Source organism: Camelus bactrianus, chromosome 3 (assembly GCF_048773025.1).
Source record: "Camelus bactrianus isolate YW-2024 breed Bactrian camel chromosome 3, ASM4877302v1, whole genome shotgun sequence".
Lineage (NCBI taxonomy): Eukaryota > Metazoa > Chordata > Mammalia > Artiodactyla > Camelidae > Camelus > Camelus bactrianus.
In genome coordinates this window covers 161,217,377-161,235,418 of record NC_133541.1, presented here as the reverse complement: position 1 = coordinate 161,235,418, position 18,042 = coordinate 161,217,377, and the positions used below count along the sequence as shown (strand labels likewise).

At 41.5% G+C, this 18,042-nt stretch overlaps 1 long non-coding RNA gene across 14 annotated transcripts in view; it reads right to left on the bottom strand.

The window, feature by feature from the left end:
• Positions 1 to 4,835: 4,835 nt before the first annotated feature.
• The window catches only part of LOC141577226 (uncharacterized), a 110,667-nt gene continuing 97,460 nt past the window's right edge, over positions 4,836 to 18,042 (bottom strand). For 13 of the 14 annotated variants that reach the window (XR_012506079.1, XR_012506080.1, XR_012506075.1 and 10 more), the window contains one exon: positions 4,836 to 6,771. This is a non-coding gene — a long non-coding RNA (uncharacterized LOC141577226). Of the gene's footprint in view, positions 6,772 to 7,601; positions 8,720 to 18,042 lie in introns of all 14 variants that reach the window. The other variant, XR_012506084.1, reaches the window with a different exon arrangement.

The window sequence follows — 18,042 nt, the reverse complement described above, 5'->3', positions numbered from 1 at the left end:
GCCCGAGTCTTGGAAGAACAGAGATTCCGTTACTGTTTTAACAGTGAATTTGAAGGAGTAATTCTGGAAGGTCTGATGCAACTGAGATTAAAATTATTATATGGTTTTTATTGTTAGCAGGAGTGGTTTTTAACCCTTAGACCCAGTCCCCCCTATTGACAATAAATATTTTGTAACCTTTCTTTTCTGTGCCCGGAAGTGAACGTCATAGAAAATGTAACTTAACTATAAATATGATAAACAAATAGACAGGTAGATGGAAAGATGTGGTGCCTAAATTCTTATATTATGGGGTATTTTATATTCTATGCTAATTAGTGACCACTCAGGACAAAAGGCACATACAAAGGGAGTCACTTCTAATAAACTATTTTTCCAAGCCTTACCTAACTGGGAAACAAGTGGCTTCAGAATGTTAGAGCACCTCCCAGGTCCCCGGGGAAATCGCCTTGTCAGAGTTACACTTGCTGATGGTGTCCTGTGCCAAGTGAAAGCAAATGCGGTTCGGAAGCTGCCCGGAGGCTGACTCCGGGGATTCCTTCTCCGTCGCAGCTGTGAGGGAGCCTTGTCTTTCCTGACCACAACCACAGAGGCGATTTTGAATCTCTTAAAACTGCCATACCAGTGTATATCACAACCCTCACAAGATACGTTGAATAAAGTAGAAAACTTTAAGTGTCTCCTTTAGGATAGAAATAGGGTATAAAAGAAATAAATTAAAAAATTCTAGTGCCCGAATAAGTGCTACATTACACTGGCTGCATTATAAGGTTAGAAAACTTCATTACTGCTTTACATACCACATCTTGTAGTTAGATTTTATTTATCTTTTTTCCCTAAAGAAAAAACAATCATTTGATGAGTTCTTGTGTCAGAGGTGATGAGCAGAAAGCTAGTGTAAAACCGGGAATCGTGGTGCTGGTTAGTCTAAGACAATCTCCGTCACTGCGCAGATCATCTTTACTCATTTTACTGCACTTTTTGGAATCACCTTCTCACTTGGAAAAACTCCCGTGTCAGTTGGATTTGCTAGTAAAACAATTATTTTTCTTTCCTAGAACATCAGTGATGTTTTCAAGATGATAAAAAAAATTTGCCCATGGCATTTAAACAGTGGCTTGTTCTCGTAACTCATGGCTCACGGTCTCATATTTGTCACAATTGGAACTGTGTTTTCTTTGTGCAAATTCTCATTGCTTTGGTGATGCAGGGACACTTGTCCTTACTGGATGGAGTATGATAGTAGTTTTTTGCATTCTCTCCCTAAATCTGGAGTCCTGTGTTATGTTTCCTGTTAACTTAAAAAATAGGAATATTGTTATTTACCTAAATATCTAACCTCACAACAGTGGTGCATATGAAATTGGTCCAAATAGGAATTCCAATATTAAATGAAACAGTAATTTCACAACCCACTTTTCCAAAAATTTGGATTGATGTTTCAATTATACCAGGGACATTAGCTGTTTTAATTGAATCAATCATTGCTTTCTTCAATAAAATTTTCCATTCTATCTGCTCTTTTGGTTTATTGTTCTTCAGTGTTTCATTTGCTTTCTTTCCCAAAAATATATGATTTTGGCATTTGTCATTGAAAACCCTTACTGGTTTTGCTACCTCACGCTGGAGAGGAAGGCTTGTGACTGTTTTATAGTCACTGGTTTCATGGTTGTATGAGTGCTTAATGCCACGTTGCAGGGGTGTGGAGACCTAATGAATTGTGTACATAAAAGGCTTAGTCTACACTGAGTGCAGGGTTAGTGTTCGCAGCCCATGTCATCAGTATCATAATTAATCCATTACAATCATCCTCTATTAATCAGTGTTTTCCTTCTAACGTCTCCAGGAGAGGAAAAGTAGTAGTCTAAATGCAAAACTTTGCCAAACTTTCAGTCAATTCAAAACCTTTAAAGCTTTGCTGTCAATAGGAATGTGTGCCTGCTATCCCTAATTCTGCTCCTCCTGACCCAGGACACGGTCTCCACTGCTGATGATCCATGAGGTACTGGATTCTTGATCCCATGGCTCTGTGTGTTCTGAGACATCTGGGGACTTCAGCACTGTTTTATGGGCTTTGGGTCCCACCTCTTCATAGCATTGCTGAGATGAGATCTGTGGGTTCATCCTCATTCTTGAGTGTTCGGTGCATTTTTCCTAGAACCAACACACGCCACCGTGGCAGCACTGCTTTGACCACGTGCTGGGACAGCGTATGCTTGTCAGTTCTTGAGTTTAAATTTTTTGTTCTAATTTCTAAAATGGGGTATATTGACAGATACACCCCATGTAAACAGAAGCTCTGTGGGGTTTTCAGCAGCTTCTAAGAGCATAAATATTCCTGAAGCAGTAATCTTCCTCCCAACAAGTGAGAAGCAAGCCGGTAAGCCCTGGGTGCCTGTGGCGGCCAAGCTGTGCAGCCCAGGCTGCTCACCGAGGAGCAAGGAGAAAATCTTAAAACCTACTTCCATGCCGTCTTTCACAGAATCTCAGAAATGAACGTTTTAATATCTAAAGAGGGGTGATTTTGCTAAATAAATTTTTTATTTTTTTCCTTTTTCAGTTTTATCGGGTAGAATTATTACAGTTCAACTTCACATACACATATTGCATGTAAATACATGCATACAGCATACTGCATTTTTTAGTTTACATATATATACTAATTATTCTTTCTAAGAACAGATTAGAGCTTTAGATTTTTAAAATTACAGTTACCAGAGGAATAAGGACATCTACAAAAGAATAAACAGAATATGGTAATCCTATCACAAAGGACAGTCAGATGTACTTACACATATTCAAGAAATCAAAATAATATTTAGTTCATTTGTGGTCTTATTATTATTGCTATTAATTTTAGATTCCCCATAAATGAAGTCATATGGCATTTTTCTTTCTCTTTCCACTACACTTCACTTAGAATGACAGTCTTCAGGTCCATCCATGTTGCTGCAAATGGCATCTTTTATGTCTGAGTAGTATTCCATTGTACATATGTATCACCTCGTCTTTATCCAGTCATGTGCTGATGGACATTTGTGTTGTTTCCATGTTCCTTGTTCTATGTCCCTTCTGGCAACAATTACTGATTTTAAATATTTTCCACATTAAAATCCTTCCTGAAAGAGATGTGGTAACTGGAATCAAAAACAGTTACAGCACAGGGTTGTGTGTGATGGGCCCTGGGGGCTTGGTAGGAAGGTTGGCAGAAAGGATTTCAGATTCTGATCAAATGATTCCTCCTCTTGTAGCCCTGATGACCGCCTCTCTCACGGCCGGTCCTACTAGTCTGATCAGTCCCTTCTGTGATTCCTACTGTATTGCGCACAAATTTTGTCCAATTGGTGTCATCCAGCAGGGACCTTAAGTGAGGCACGCAAGCTCCTGTGTTGGTTTCTTCCATCAGCCCTTAACTTCCTTGGGAGCCAGGACTGTCTCATTGCCCCAAGGATCCCTAATGCCTAGTGAGATGCCTGATAAAGCTGGTACTTAACGAGCACATAAGTCAAATGGAAAAACCTGATCAAAGAAAAGGCCCTCATTTCTCAGACATGTCTACTTGAGTACATAGGGTAAAATGACATGTCTTCTTGGATTTGCTGTCAAAAACTTCAACAAAGGACAAATAAAAGAACAAAGGTCTGAATAAAGGAAATATGGAAAAGTTTGTGAATTCCTTAATCTGGGTGATGGGCTGATTGTACTATACTTACTGATATATACTTAAGTTAGTTTATAATTTTACTGTCATTAGCTGAATAGCAAGTATTAATACGTATTAATTGAAAACCTTAGAACTGAATAAACTTACCCCACACAAAATCCTTAATATCCTAGTAGTTTGTCTTTCAGAAATCTTTTCCCACAAAGACAGGAAAAAAGGGAAAGGCAGATCCGTGGAGTATTTCCACGTTGTCAAAAGACCAAAGGCCGATAAAAAAGAAGAGATTGTAAAAAAGATAAAGAGGCTGAAATCAATGTCTGGTAAACCTAGCTAACAATCCTAAATGGCCCAACTTAACTAACCTCAGCACTGCTGCATCAAGAATGGGGCAAATAGCACCTAGTGGATTTTTTTTTTAATAAATAAATAATGATCCAGTTCCTACCACAGGCAATTATGATAAGACTGAGTATAAGTTCTAACACCAACTAGTGTACAAATCATAATTTCTACTTGATTCAAACTGCTTCTTCTATAAAATTTGAATCTTTTTATTCTTAAGACAGATTTGTGGCCTATGACCTAGTGATAAAATTTTCAACTGGCTTGTATTAAAAAAGTTCACCATAGTGAGAGTTTATTACATCAAGTATTCTTTTTTGGGAAACCCATGTGCCTTGTCACTCTCTTTCATAAGATTTCCTGTGGAAAATTCAATCCTTCATTCAGGAAAAGGCTGAGCAATATACCTCATGGAAAACCTTCATAAACTGCAACACAAGAAAATGAAAATGAAAGTGAGCAGCCCGTAAAGCCGGCAGACACACAGCGCACGGCTGTGTTCCCGCCTCGAAATTCCGTAACCAGCAGGGAAAATGTGCATTTCAAGAAATAGACATAAACACTTTTCAGGACCTGAGCACACAATTTCCCTTTCAGGGTTTAGTGGGCTTCCATTTAATTCTATGAGAAATGTTTAAAACAACAGAACAACAGCTGAGATAGGGTTTAAAGTAACTTTTATGTCTTAGTGAAAATAATGCCAACTGATAGTTATCATTTTTACTTTATTTGATCTCACTCTCTTACTTTACCTCCCCAACCTCCTCCAGAAAATGATTGTGAACATCCCCTCCTGTGTCAGAAGGCTAAGTAGAAAGTACCAATCAAATGGAGGTGTGCTTTGTTGTTTTATTTTTCAAAACAAACAAGTTTCATTCATGTGATTTAATAATTTACATTAGAAACAAAGTCTACTCAATAAATGGTAGCCAACACGTGTCATCATAGCTGCTCATCAGGTTTGGCCCCACGTTACACACTTTTACATGGACATGTGCCATGTGCTGTCATGAGAAACGGTGAGTGGGGACAGGGCCTCTGCTCTCACAGGGCACACTTCCTGGTGGGGGAGGTGGTGTTCAATCATTGCCCTTTTTTTGTTAATCTACTTACAAATTATGGGAAATGCTATTTAAAAAGAACAAAATGAGTCAATGAAAGTGAAAAATACAAGGACAGTATTTAGGCTGAGGGAAGACAGGGAACCTCTTTGAAGAGCTGACACTCCACTGAGACCCAAAGGACAACTCCGGTGCTGCAGGTGAAGGGCAGGGACACATTGATAAGGGGCTGATATCCAGAATATACCAAAATCTCTTTAAACTCAACAAGAAGGATGAACAACCTGATTAAAAAATGAGCAAAATGCCTGAACACACACCTCATCAAAGAAGAAATCTAGATGCCAAAGAAGTCTATGGAAAGATGCTCCACAGCATCTGTCATCAAGGGGATGCAGACTGAAACAGCGAGGTACCACTGCACACCTGTCAGAACTGCCAAAACGCAGAACACTGACAGCACCGAATGCTGGTGAGGATGTGGAGCATCAGGAATACTCATGCATTGTTGGTGGGAATGTAAAATGGCCCAGATACTTTGGAAGACGGTCTGGCAATTTTTTACAAAACTAAACGTACTCCTAACATATGATCCGGCAACTGTGCTCCTTGGTGTTTATTCGACGAAATGGAAACTTATGTCCACACACAAAACTGCATACAGATGTTAATAGCACCTTTATTCACAATCACCAGAACTAAGAAGCAACTAAGCTGTTCTTCAGTAGGTGAATGGATAAATTGTGGTCCAGCCAGAAAATGGACTATTATTTGTTGTTAAAATGAAATGAGTTATCAAGGCATGGAAAGATATGGAGGAACCTTAAATGCATATTACTAAGTGAAAGAAGACAATCTGGGAAGGTTCCGCAACTGTCTGATTCCCACTGTATGGTGTTCTGGGAAAGGGAAAACCACAGAGACTAAAGGATCAGTGGCTGTCAGAGGCTAGAGGGGAAGGAGCAATGAATGAGGTGCAGCACAGAGCATTTTAAGGTCACTAAGACAGACTACTCTGTATGATGCTGTGACGGTGGATATATGTCATTGCACATCTGTCCAAACCCACAGAGTGCACACCACCAAGTGTAAATCCTAGTGTCAAGTCTGGGCTCTGGGTGATGATGAGGTGTCAGTGCAGGTTCACCCACTGTCACAAATGCACGCTCTGGTGCAGGCGTCAATAGTGAGGAGGCTGTGGGGACAAAGTGCAGTTCATACACCGAATCCAGCCCCAGCCACCGCTGTTAATAACGCTCTGTGGGTGTGTGGAATGTCCGGCTGCTCTGGCGTCTGAACAGCAGAGCTGAGCAGCTGCACCAGAGATCAGGAGGTTTACAGACCCTGAAATACTTACTCCCAAGCCCTTGACAGAAAAAGTCTGCTGAGCCCTGTTCTAAACGAATCAGGATTCACCCTGATGAGACAGGACAGCAGGGCCCAAACCAGGCATGGTTAATGGGACTGAAGCAATGTTTTAGTTCCAAAACCTTTGCTGAAGTCCTGAGAAAACAGTGACAGACTGTAGCCAGGAAGCGTCTGCAGAAGGAGCCGGTAGCAGGTCTTCCCGCCAGGCTCTGGGATGCAGGGGGCCGCGAGCTGCACGGGGGCCACCCGCTTGAAGAAGGCGGACTTTCGGTGGAAGCCGATCAAATCATAGAGCACGGAGAGGATGCTGCACTGCTGAATTCTCTCCTAGGAATGCTGAAGCACAGGGAGAAAAGCAACACGCATCTGAATGAAACATGTAATTGAAAAAAGACCCGTAAAATACTTTCCCTTAAAACAGAGACCCAATGACACAGGAAGGAAGAGGAAGGCTGACTTCATGCACTGATGAGACAGGATGCAGAAATGCAGGGAAGCAGCGCTTTGCAGACGCTCCAGACACCCTCTGGGCCCCACCTTTCCGAGTTCCGCCTCTCCTTTTATTAGAAAGGTCCGTATTCCCTGAAACAGAGGAATCTGCTACCTAAACATGGGACACAGAGAAGGGAAAGAGGAAAAGGAAGGGAAAGTAAAGGAACAACAGTTCATCTAGACCCTAGGGTTTGGGCGGGACTTTCACCAAACACACAACCTCTCAAAGCACAGAGCACACAGTGAGAGGCTGACAGAGTGTCTGCGACTTCTGCTCCTTAAACACCAGCTACCTGCCAGCACACGCTGTGCCCATTACTGAATCATTACAATCATTTCAGAAACTATTACTACCCCGGCTCACAGGCAAGGAAATCTGAAACTCGGGGAGGAATTATTATCATCCTGGACAAATTCCCACAGCCCAGAAGTGTCAGAGCCTCCGGCAGACCCTGGACTAAAATGCTCCTCATCAAAACGGGCCCTGAGTCTCAGGCTGAGGCCACGTTAGTTCTGCACGGGCCCAGAGCACGAGTCTATGGGACAGGGAGTGGTCCCACTCGAAGTGCCAGGCCAAGGCCCTCAGGAACCTATATAATGAAACCAAATCCCCAAACACATTTCCAACGCACTGCCCTGTCCGGGAGGACTGCTCGGCACATCTGGCTTATCACCTGTGCACAGGCTGTGCAAGGGGCCCAGACAGTGATGTGACGTCCCAGTGGAAGTGGCTCGGAGACCGCTTCATCACAGGACAGACTCTCCCGGCTTCCAACGTTAACTCTCCATTCCATTTCCAACTGGAAAGTAAGTTTAGACTTGTTTTCCTCTCCAGAAACAAAGAGAGTGGTAAAATCAGCGGGAAACTCAAGACTGAGGAAGAGTCTCCTGGCCATTTGGAAGGATAGGCTGGGGAGGGAACAGAGACAGGGATCAGAAAGACCCGTGTTCCAGTCCAAAGTCTGCACATCACTCGCTTTGACAATTTCCTTATTAATACAGGTGATAAAATCTAATTATGATTGTTGGGAAAACTAAATGAAATAACGTATGCCACTAGCATAGGTGTAAAACCCTCCATGAGTGTTCCAGAAATGGACGTGACCATGGTTAGATACTGTCTGCCAAGTCTTGTGTGCTAAGCTCACATCAGCCAGCCAGAGATGTGCCAGAGAATGCCTCAACAACCAGCAGCCTTCTCCAACTTGGAAACTCACAGTGTCCGAAGAACAGGCAGTGGTGGATGCTTTGGGAAACTCTGGAGGTAGCACTACAGTGATGACTTAAAAAGCTGGGGAGAATTTAGGGGACCATACAGTTCAAATACAGAAAACTCATTCCATGTCTACAAATATTCATCTAGAGCCATGATGATTCAGAGAGGAAATACATATTCAAACATACATCATTTTCCCACATAAGTGCATCAAAACAATTTGGAAAGAATGTAACTTTCTTCTCTAGATCACACAGTGGGGATTACAAGGTTTGTACTGAAAGCCCTACGTGTAAATCATCTGCAAACGTAACTGGGTCCATTATCAGTCATCATCATTCGAAGGGAAGGATGAAAAGAACAAAGCCAAGCTAATACGCTCCGTTATTTTGTTGGGTTACGATGTCACAGAGGAGACGGACAGGTCATCAAGGAACCACTCTGCCGTGATCACGGAGCCAGGGAGCGGGATGGGCGGCAAGATGTAAGGCGCAGCCGTAGCTGTGCCCGCGCTTCTAGGCAGGTACCCAGTCACTTCAACAAGGTGTCAAAAGTGTATGCCCACGTCCTCATCACCTGTCATGCATTAAAGAGAAATGGAAACCTATAAATGGCCAAAAACCTCGGTGGGTACAACGTCCAAAGAGCAAAGTCACAGTTTGACAACTGGCCATCCCGGTTCCCTGGGATTCATTCTTGGAGAACCTTAAAAACCACTCTTTTGTCCTCAAGAAGTGCTGCCTACTTGTCCTATCTTTGGCTCAGGGATACAGCACGTTCACGTGGACTTGAATGTCTGCACAGATTTGACTGTCTTTCTCCAGGTTCACTTGTCCATTCTGAAGAGGCCTGAGTTAAGTCCAAATTCCATAAAATCAATTCCCTCCAGTGACAACTCAACGAGTCTGCAATTACAAACCAACTGAACAGGACTGTCCTCAGCTAAAAATGTCACCCACCCTTCACTGTTTTCTTAATCTCCTCTCCTGGCTAATTGCAACAGACTAACACCACCCTCCACCAAGTTCCCCGACTATGTCAAATAGAAAGTAAGGTCCATAAAAGAGGAGACAACTCCATAGTCACCTCTGAATTCCTAGCATATATTAATGTCAATAAATAGAACTATGATTATGGCTTCTTTCCTTTAAAACCTTTCTGGTTATTTAAATGAGACCATGGAAGGGAGGTGTTTGGGTCCAGTATCTTGATCCAGAAGACTCTGGAGGCCTTTTTCGGAATGGCTGCCCACTGATTCATTCAAAACACAACTTCTCTTTCCGGGAGGAGCTGTGATTTTCTGCCAGGAGTTTGTTGTCACTCTCATGCCAGAACAGATTTAAACTAAATACTTACATTGGATATGTTATTTTTCCCCTCTTCCAAAAAATTGACTTTCATTACTTCCTTGCCTTGAGGAATGCTTTTTTACTTTTCTTTCTAATTCCCCCTTTTATAAAGCAGGATTCTCAGGATGTGCTTGGGCTTACATAAGAACAGCCATCCAACTCCCAGTGTGAGAGGCCTAGGGCTCACCTCCAGCCCTCCTGTCAAGGCAACTGAAACTCAGTTCACGAGCCAACTGGCCCCCCAGGGCTTCTAAGGCTCGCATATCTCCCAGAATCCCTGCTTTCTGGTTTGACTTGGCTTCTGAAGATTTCCCCTCACTTTCTTGACAATTAGCTGTGCAGCTTGAAAGATGAGGAAGGAAGGTCTTATTTCTTAATCAGCATTTTAAGGAACTTATGTAATGAAGGTTTTCAAGAGTTTCTAGAACCCTCCATTGCCGAGACAGAAAACACACTAGATATTTTCTAAATCTAGCCATCATGTGCATTTTTTCTTTGCTTTTGTTTTCTTAACTGCTAACAGACATTTTTTAATTAAAAAATAAAATAAGGCCCCAAATAGGATAGAACATTGAAGAGGAAACAAAATTAAAGGGCAAAGACAGAAAAATGATAAGTACTCTACAAAGTTAATAGAAAACATACACTATGGATCAGATCAGCAGTTCTCAGTAACAGCTAATTGAAACCTGACCATGAGGTAAAATGTCTCTCCTGCCAGGAGACGGCCAACAGAAAACAGAATTAAATCAACAAACTAAAATTCTAAGTCTGGCGAGGTAGAGAAATCTACCAGCTAAATGTGTTTTCTTCTGGAAAAGAGGGAGACTCACAAGATCTTTTCTGTGGAGCCTGAGCCCAGGTGAGGACGGTGAAGTGAGCTCTGTAAGTGCCCAATTAGCAAAGTGAGTGATGAATAAAGAGACGTGAGCTTTGATGACAGAGATGATACCACTATTCACTTGTCCTGTAAGTATGTCTTCAAGTTCAATGATCAATACCTCGGCATCCTCAGGGATTGAGATTATAGGAAAATGCACAGCCCGGGCCTAGACCTTCTCTGTGATTGTGGCACTGCACTTAGATGTTTCAAGGGCACCTCCAACTCCACCTGCAAATAGCTGACTTCACGGTTCTCCTCCCATAGCCGTCGTGCCCAGGGCCCCTTGTCAGTGGGCAAGGTCTCTCTGCCTCTCCCAGCTCAGTCCCATCACTCACAGATGTGACTGGACCCCTCCTTCAGGGCCCAATTTCCTCAGTCAACGAGTCCCACCACCCACACCTCACCTACCAGATTCTCACTGGCACTCCCTCAGCACTGACTCTGTACTGGGGACCACACTGCACATTGTGCACACGTTATCTCACTGGATCTCCACAGAAGTCCTGGGAAGTCGGTATATCACTGCTTCAATTAATAAGATAAATTGTTTCACTTCCTTGAGTGTGTCATCCAAAGTGACACAGGTACTGAGCCACAAACCTGGGACTGAAAATCACTTGAAAATTGAACACTGCTACACCTCACAGCCACCCTACCCTGACTTATCACATCACCTCCTGTGGAGCCTTCTAAATGTTTCTAAGCATTCTACAAGACAAAAGTGATCTACGAAAGCACCCCACTCCCCTACTTAAAATCTGTCAATGACGGTCCACTGCCCTTAGGAGAAAGCCCCACCGGGCCTGAGCACAGCCCAATGGCCCGGCATCCGTGTTCCCTGCGCGGCCTCGCCGCCTCACCCACCCCGCAGCCCTACACGTGCCATGTCCAGGACAGGGATGCTGACTCCGTACAACCCGGGGCTCGTCTCACTCAAACAATGATCACCCTCTTCAGTGCTGACTCTCAGTAAAATGTTTTCTCTGGATGAATCAATATCTTTTTCCTTACAACTTCCCATCATTTATAATGAGCTCCCCCCAAAAGAGAGAAGACCTAATTCTCAGTCTCCTTATCTGTAAAGTGAGAATAACAAGGAAATATGTGAGGTTTTAAAAGAAATAATATTCATGTGAGGCTGAGGGACAATTCCCAACATACAGTAAGCACTCAATATGTGCTTATTTAATATTAATAAAATAGATTCCATTCCAGCAACCTTAAATCAATGCTTTATGGCTTTGTCCAAAAGACTACCGACAAACTATTGGACGAAACCCTTTGAGCAGATCAGCCCAAGCGTACTGGGATAGGTAAGCCTTGACTCCAGTTACAGCTGCAGCCAACCAGCACTACGGGGTGGGGGCAGGTTGCTCAAACTCTTACATGTTGTTTGAGCATTTAGTTGTCGTTATTGAATAAAGACAGGTATTATATAGTCAAAGCTCCTGAAACATAAATCTTCAAAGATTGATGCAAATTAGGTTTCAAGTACAACACTCTCACTAGAAATTATTTGAAAATTATAGTCTTAGCTCCTCCACACAACAAAAGGGCATGTTCTTAATGGATCTGACTATATACACTGAAAGGATTGTTTAAAAGACATTAAGATGAAGCCACACTGAATAAGCTCTCAGTATAATCTGCACAAAGCCCCACCCAAAGGTCTCACTTCTCACTTCCACATAGGTGTTCAGGTAGCTTAACCTGGGTCTTGGTTTCTTATGACACGGGGGTGGGAAGAATTGTGGATAGATTTATGTAGCAAATATAAATCTAGGGTATTTGCTGTGTAGGAATCCTAGAAATAAATAAATTGATATATAGTCCCACCCTTAGGAAGCTCAGCCTTTCCAATTAGAACAGCATTAAAAATAAAATGAGAGATACATTTAACAAAATTTTACAAGACTTGCACATTGAACATTTTGAAGTATCACCAAAAAAAATTAAAAGATCTACATATATGGAAGGCATCCCATGTTCATGGAATGGTAGACAATATTGTAAAAAATGTTAAGACTCCCCAAAGTGATCTACAATTTTAATGGAATCCCTATCAAAATTCCAGCTGACTTCTTTGCAAAAATTGAAAAACTGATGCCAAAATTCATATGGAAGTGCAAGGGACCCAGGTCAGCCAAAACAATCTTGAAAAAGAAGAGCAAAGTTGGAGGACTCACTCAAAGGTTACTACAAATCTATAGTACTCAAGTCATTATGGTACTGGCATAAGTTTGGATGCATAAATCTATGAAACACAATAAAAAATCCAGGGGGGAAACTTACATTTACAGTCATTTTTCCAGAAATGTGCCAACAACACTCCATTGAAAGAATAGTCTATTCAACAAATGGTGCAGAGACACCTGGGTATCTTCAGGGAAAAGAATGAATCTGGAATCTGGACCCCCATATTTTATATAACAAATAAAATATTAATTCAAAATGGATCACAGACAGAAACGTAATAACTAAATGTATAAACTTTCTAAAAGAAGACATAGTTTAAATCTTTGTGGTCTTAGGATAGGCTATGGCTTCCTAGATACAATACCAAGAACACATATGAAAAAAAAAAGATAAAATGGACTTCATCAAAATTAAAACCATTTGTTACAAGGACATCATCAAGAAAGTGAAATGAAAGGGGAAGGGGGTAGCTCAAGTGATAGAGTGCGTGCTTAGCAAGAAAAATAAAATGAATAAATCTAATTACCTCCCCTAGAAAGAAATTGTTTTAATGTTTAAAAAAAGTAAAGTGAAACGACAATCTGCAGATTAGGAGAAAAATTTTGCAAAGCATATATCTAATAAGAGACTAGTATCCAGGATATAAAACAAATGCTTACAACTGACCAATACAAAGAAAATCGACCCAATTTTTAAATATGCCAAGTATTTAAATAGATACACAATTGGCCAATAAGCATATGAAAAGATGCTCAGCATCACTAGCAAAATCAACATCAAAATGAGATCTGATTTTACACTCACTAGGATGGTTATAATCAAAACATGGACAATAACAAGTGTCGGTCAGGAGGCAGAGAAATGGGAACCCTCAATACGCAGCCGTTGGAAAGGGGTAATGGTGCAGCTTCTTTGGAGAAGTCTGGTGTTTCCTCAAAAGGTTAGAGTTATATGGCTCAGCAATTTCACTCCTACATGTAGAGTCATCCATTAGTATCCTTGGGGGGTTGGTTTCAGGAACCCCCCATCCTGGATTCCATAATCCAAGGATGTTCGAGTCCCTTTACAACCAGCCATCTGGATCCATGAAGTGGAAACTACAGCTATGGCGGGCCAACTGTACAGCAAACAGAATGAAAACATATTCTCACAAAAACTTGCACATCAATATTCATGGCAGTATCATTCAGAGTAGCCAAAGTTTACAAACAATATCCATCCATCAATGAACGGATAAACAAAATTACCAAGAATAGTCCCACAAACTTTTGTTCATTGAACCTTTGACAAAGGAGGTGAGAACATACAATGGAGTAAAGACAGCCTCTTCAGCAAGTGGTGTAGGGAAAACTGGACAGCTGCATATAAATCAATGAAGTTAGACTACTCCCTCACAGCATACACAAAAATAAATTCAAAATGGCTTAAAGCCTTAAACATGTAGACAAGACACTATAAACCTCTTAGAAGAAAACATAGGCAAAATATCTGACATACATCTCAACAATGTTTCCCTAGAGCAGTCTACTCAAGCAATACAAATACAAGCAAAATAATACAAGTGGGATCTAATTAAACTTACAAGCTTTTGCACAGAAAAGGAAACAAAAAGCAAAACAAAAAGACAATCTATGGAATGGGAGAAAATAGTGGCAGTAAATGAAACTGGCAAGGGCTTAATTCCCAGAATATGTAAACAGCTTTTACACTTAATAAGAAACAAAAACAAACAATTCAATTCAAAAATGGGCAGAAGTCCTAAAGAAACTTTTCTCCAATGAAGACATACAAATGGCCAATAGGCACATGAAAAAAATGCTCAATATCATTATCAGAGAAATGCAAATCAAAACTGCAATCAAGTATCACCTCTCACCAGTCAGAATAGCCATCATTCAGAAGTTCACAGACAGTAAATGCTGGAGAGGCTGCGGAGAATTGGGAATCCTCCTACACTGTGGTGGGAATGCAGTTTGGTGGAGCCATTGTGGAAAACTGTGTAGAGGTTCCTCAAAAGACAAAAAATTGACCTTCCAATGACCCAGCAATCACACTCCTGGACATATATCAAGAAGGAACCCTAATTCAAAAAGACACTTTCATCCCAATGTTCACAGCAGCACTATTTACAATAGCAAGACATGGAAACAACCTAAATGTCCACTGAAAGATGACTGGATGAAGAGACTCTAGTATATTTCTCCAATAGACTACTATTCAGCCGTAAAATAATAATAAAGTAATGCCATTTGCAGCAACATGAATGGACCTGGAGAATGTCATTCTAAGAAAAGTAAGCCAGAAAGAGAAAGAAAAATATCATATGAGATCGCTCACATGTGGAGTCTAAAAAAAAAAAAAAAAAAAATCAAAAAAACAAAGACACAAAAAGATAAACTTATCTACAGAACAGAAACAGACACAGAGACATAGAAACCAAACTATGGTTACCAGAGGGGAGAGGGTGTGGGAAGGAATAATTTGGGATTTCAAGATTTGCAGATACTGACTATGTATAGAATAAACCGCAAGTTTATACTGTATAGCACAGGAGAATATATTTAATATCTTATAGTAACTTATGTTTAAAAAGAATATGAAAATGAATACACGTATGTTCCTATTTAACTGAATTGTTGTGCTGTACCCAAGAAACTGACACAACATTATAAACTGACTAGACTTCAATGAAAATATTTTTAAATAGACCAAAAACGAAAAAAAAGAAAAAGGATATTATGAAACCAAAAGAATAAAGTACTGACTCAGTCTCCAATATGGATGAACCTTGAAACTTTATGCTAAAATAAGCCAGACACAAAAGGACAAAGAGTGCCCTTTAAGGTGAACTGTATCTAAGCATTCACTGTACTACTTCTGTAAATTTTCCGGAGGTTTGAAGTCTATCAATATCAAAATAAAATGTATTATTCATTAAAATCATAAAACGCTTCCTCACAGGAGGGCTTAATTTATTAAATGCAGAAATGCATGTAAAGCTCCTGGAAAAACAATTTGCACGTCCACACACAGACACTGCTGTCACTGCCGCTCAGAGGGTGGTGCCAGCGCTGATGAGGGCTGCCTCCACTCGCTGCCCTGCAGACAGGAGTGAGGGCCTGGGCTCTGACAGGCAGGGTGAGCGTGACGCTGAGTCAGACACAGCCATGCCCCAGACTCTGTGTTAACCAACTTTCTTATACAAACTGCAACATGTAATGTAAACACGCTACAGGGATGTATCTTACAACACAGGGAATACAGCCAATGTTTACAGTAACTATAAATGGAGCATCTATTGTACACCTGAAACATATCATATTTTAAATCAGCTATATCTTTGTAAAAAATTAAAAAATAATTTAAAAATTTTATCACTTTAATATTCAATTCGGTTTTTAAGTAACAACTAAACAGCTTAGAATGTATAAAAGCATTTAAGTGTGCTGTTTGTTTACATATTTATTTACTTTCAGCCTCCTGCTAAAAGAGAAATTAAACAATTTTTTTAAACACACCTTAACAACCATAACAACAAAAAGGCAAAACTGAGAGTGAAGAGAAATTGGAGATTCAATACTTAAATGAAATCAGGGGGAGGTAAAGTCATAAAAATGGATTCCCTGGAGTCAGGGCAAGTGTTAAAGGCTGACTAGAAATTCAGCTGTAAGATTCTTGGCGGCTAAAGCAAAAAGAAAAGATCATGGGAGGATGGTAGAGCATGTGCTTAGCGTGCACGGGGTCCCGGGTTCAAGCCCCAGGGCCTCCACTAACAGATAAATATACCTAATTACCTACCCCCCAAAAGAGTCCCAAAGAAAAGAAAAAGAGAAATTTCTTTCCAAAAAAACCTGATATTAAATTTGGATTAAATACTTAAAAAAAAAAAAAAGAAATATAGAAAAGATGAGTGACACTGTGAAGGAAAAGCCCAGCTGGGCTAAAGAGCTAAGTCACAAATATAAGTGTGATAAGTGTCGGTTTACTGATCTAAGTATTGCTGGGCTAACTCGTAAATCTGAAGTTTAGTGTCAGTTTACTGGGCTAATAAGCTAACTCGTAAATCCAAGGTCAACAATTGTCAGTAAAGTGATCTTTTCCAAATTCATAAGCTTCAGTGTACGGATTCATTGCTTTTTGTTGTTTGAGCCTTATTGGCTAATAGCCCCTTACTTGTAATTAACCCTATAGAACCTCATGTGCAGGTCTTGGAGGTGCTCAGAGCTTCGGAACAGAAGCCCCTCTGAGCCCGCCGGCGTAATAAATCTCAGTGCTTGTTTCTTGACTGGCCTGTTCTTTCCGTAACAACACAAGCGATAATGCCCTTGAGATAAATCTGTGATGGCTGCTGGCAGGTCCCCATGTCTCACTTGGCAAAATCTGAAACATCCTTCTCACCACTCAGAGTCATCATAAGCCCACCCCACACCTCCCGCTGTTAAATGCAGGAGCACAGGCAGGGCCCGGCCTTTACTCTCTCTGTGTCATCACAGTGAGACAGGATGGAAGGGGGCAGAGCACAGCCATTCAAGGAAGGCCACAGCAATTAACATCAAAATGGTGAAGGATTCAACCCCCAGTAGGCCTTGAGGCTCAGGATGATGAGATTTAACTTCTAGCAGAGCTTGAGATTCATTATACACCCATTGTAATACTAACATGGTGAATAACATGCCCCAGGCACCATGGAAGTCCCAAGGCTAGCCACAAAAGGTCAAAGGGTGGGAAATGGCCAACTCCCTGGGAATCTCAGCCCCTTGCACTTAGGCTGGTCCTTCTACATATTAGCAAATGAAACCACCAAGCCCAAGAAAACGAGCAACACTGCGCCACCTTGCGGTCACCCCTCTCTCTCCCTCTTCGGAGAAAGCCCACACTCTGTGGAGTGTGTACCTACTTTTAATCTGAGCAACAAACCCTCGCACCTCGTGGCCTTTCTCTTGCCTTTCAATGTATCTCTCTGAGTAAATCTACCTATACTCAACAGTGGCTTGCTCTTGAATACTTTACTTCAAGAAGCCAAGGAACAAAATCTGGTGGGACACATCCCAGGGGCTCAACCAAAGCCTGGGACACAGCCCTTCTCATGCCTCACGTTTTTTTTCTTGTATCAACAGGACTGGGTTGTGAAGGGAGCTCTGAGGCCCCAGCTAAGGGACAGAAGCCGCCCCCAGGGCTCGAATTGGCGGGCAGCCTCTTCCCCAGCAGGGGCCTTGGGGTCTGCCCGGTTCTCTGTGTTTCTCTGTTGTGCTGACTCCCCAGCCACAGAGCGTTCTCCCTAGGTCTGTCCCCACAAAACCCTTCTCTCCAAAATACAAGCACATCATGTCACAATCCTCTTGTTCAACCAGGAAATGTTCAACCCACTTTTTCCCTCCACAGTAAAGTACCTAACTGTCCTCCCTCCCATCCCAACACTTCTTTCTTTGTGAGAACTCTGCACTCCCCACACACCATTCTGAACGCAGGTG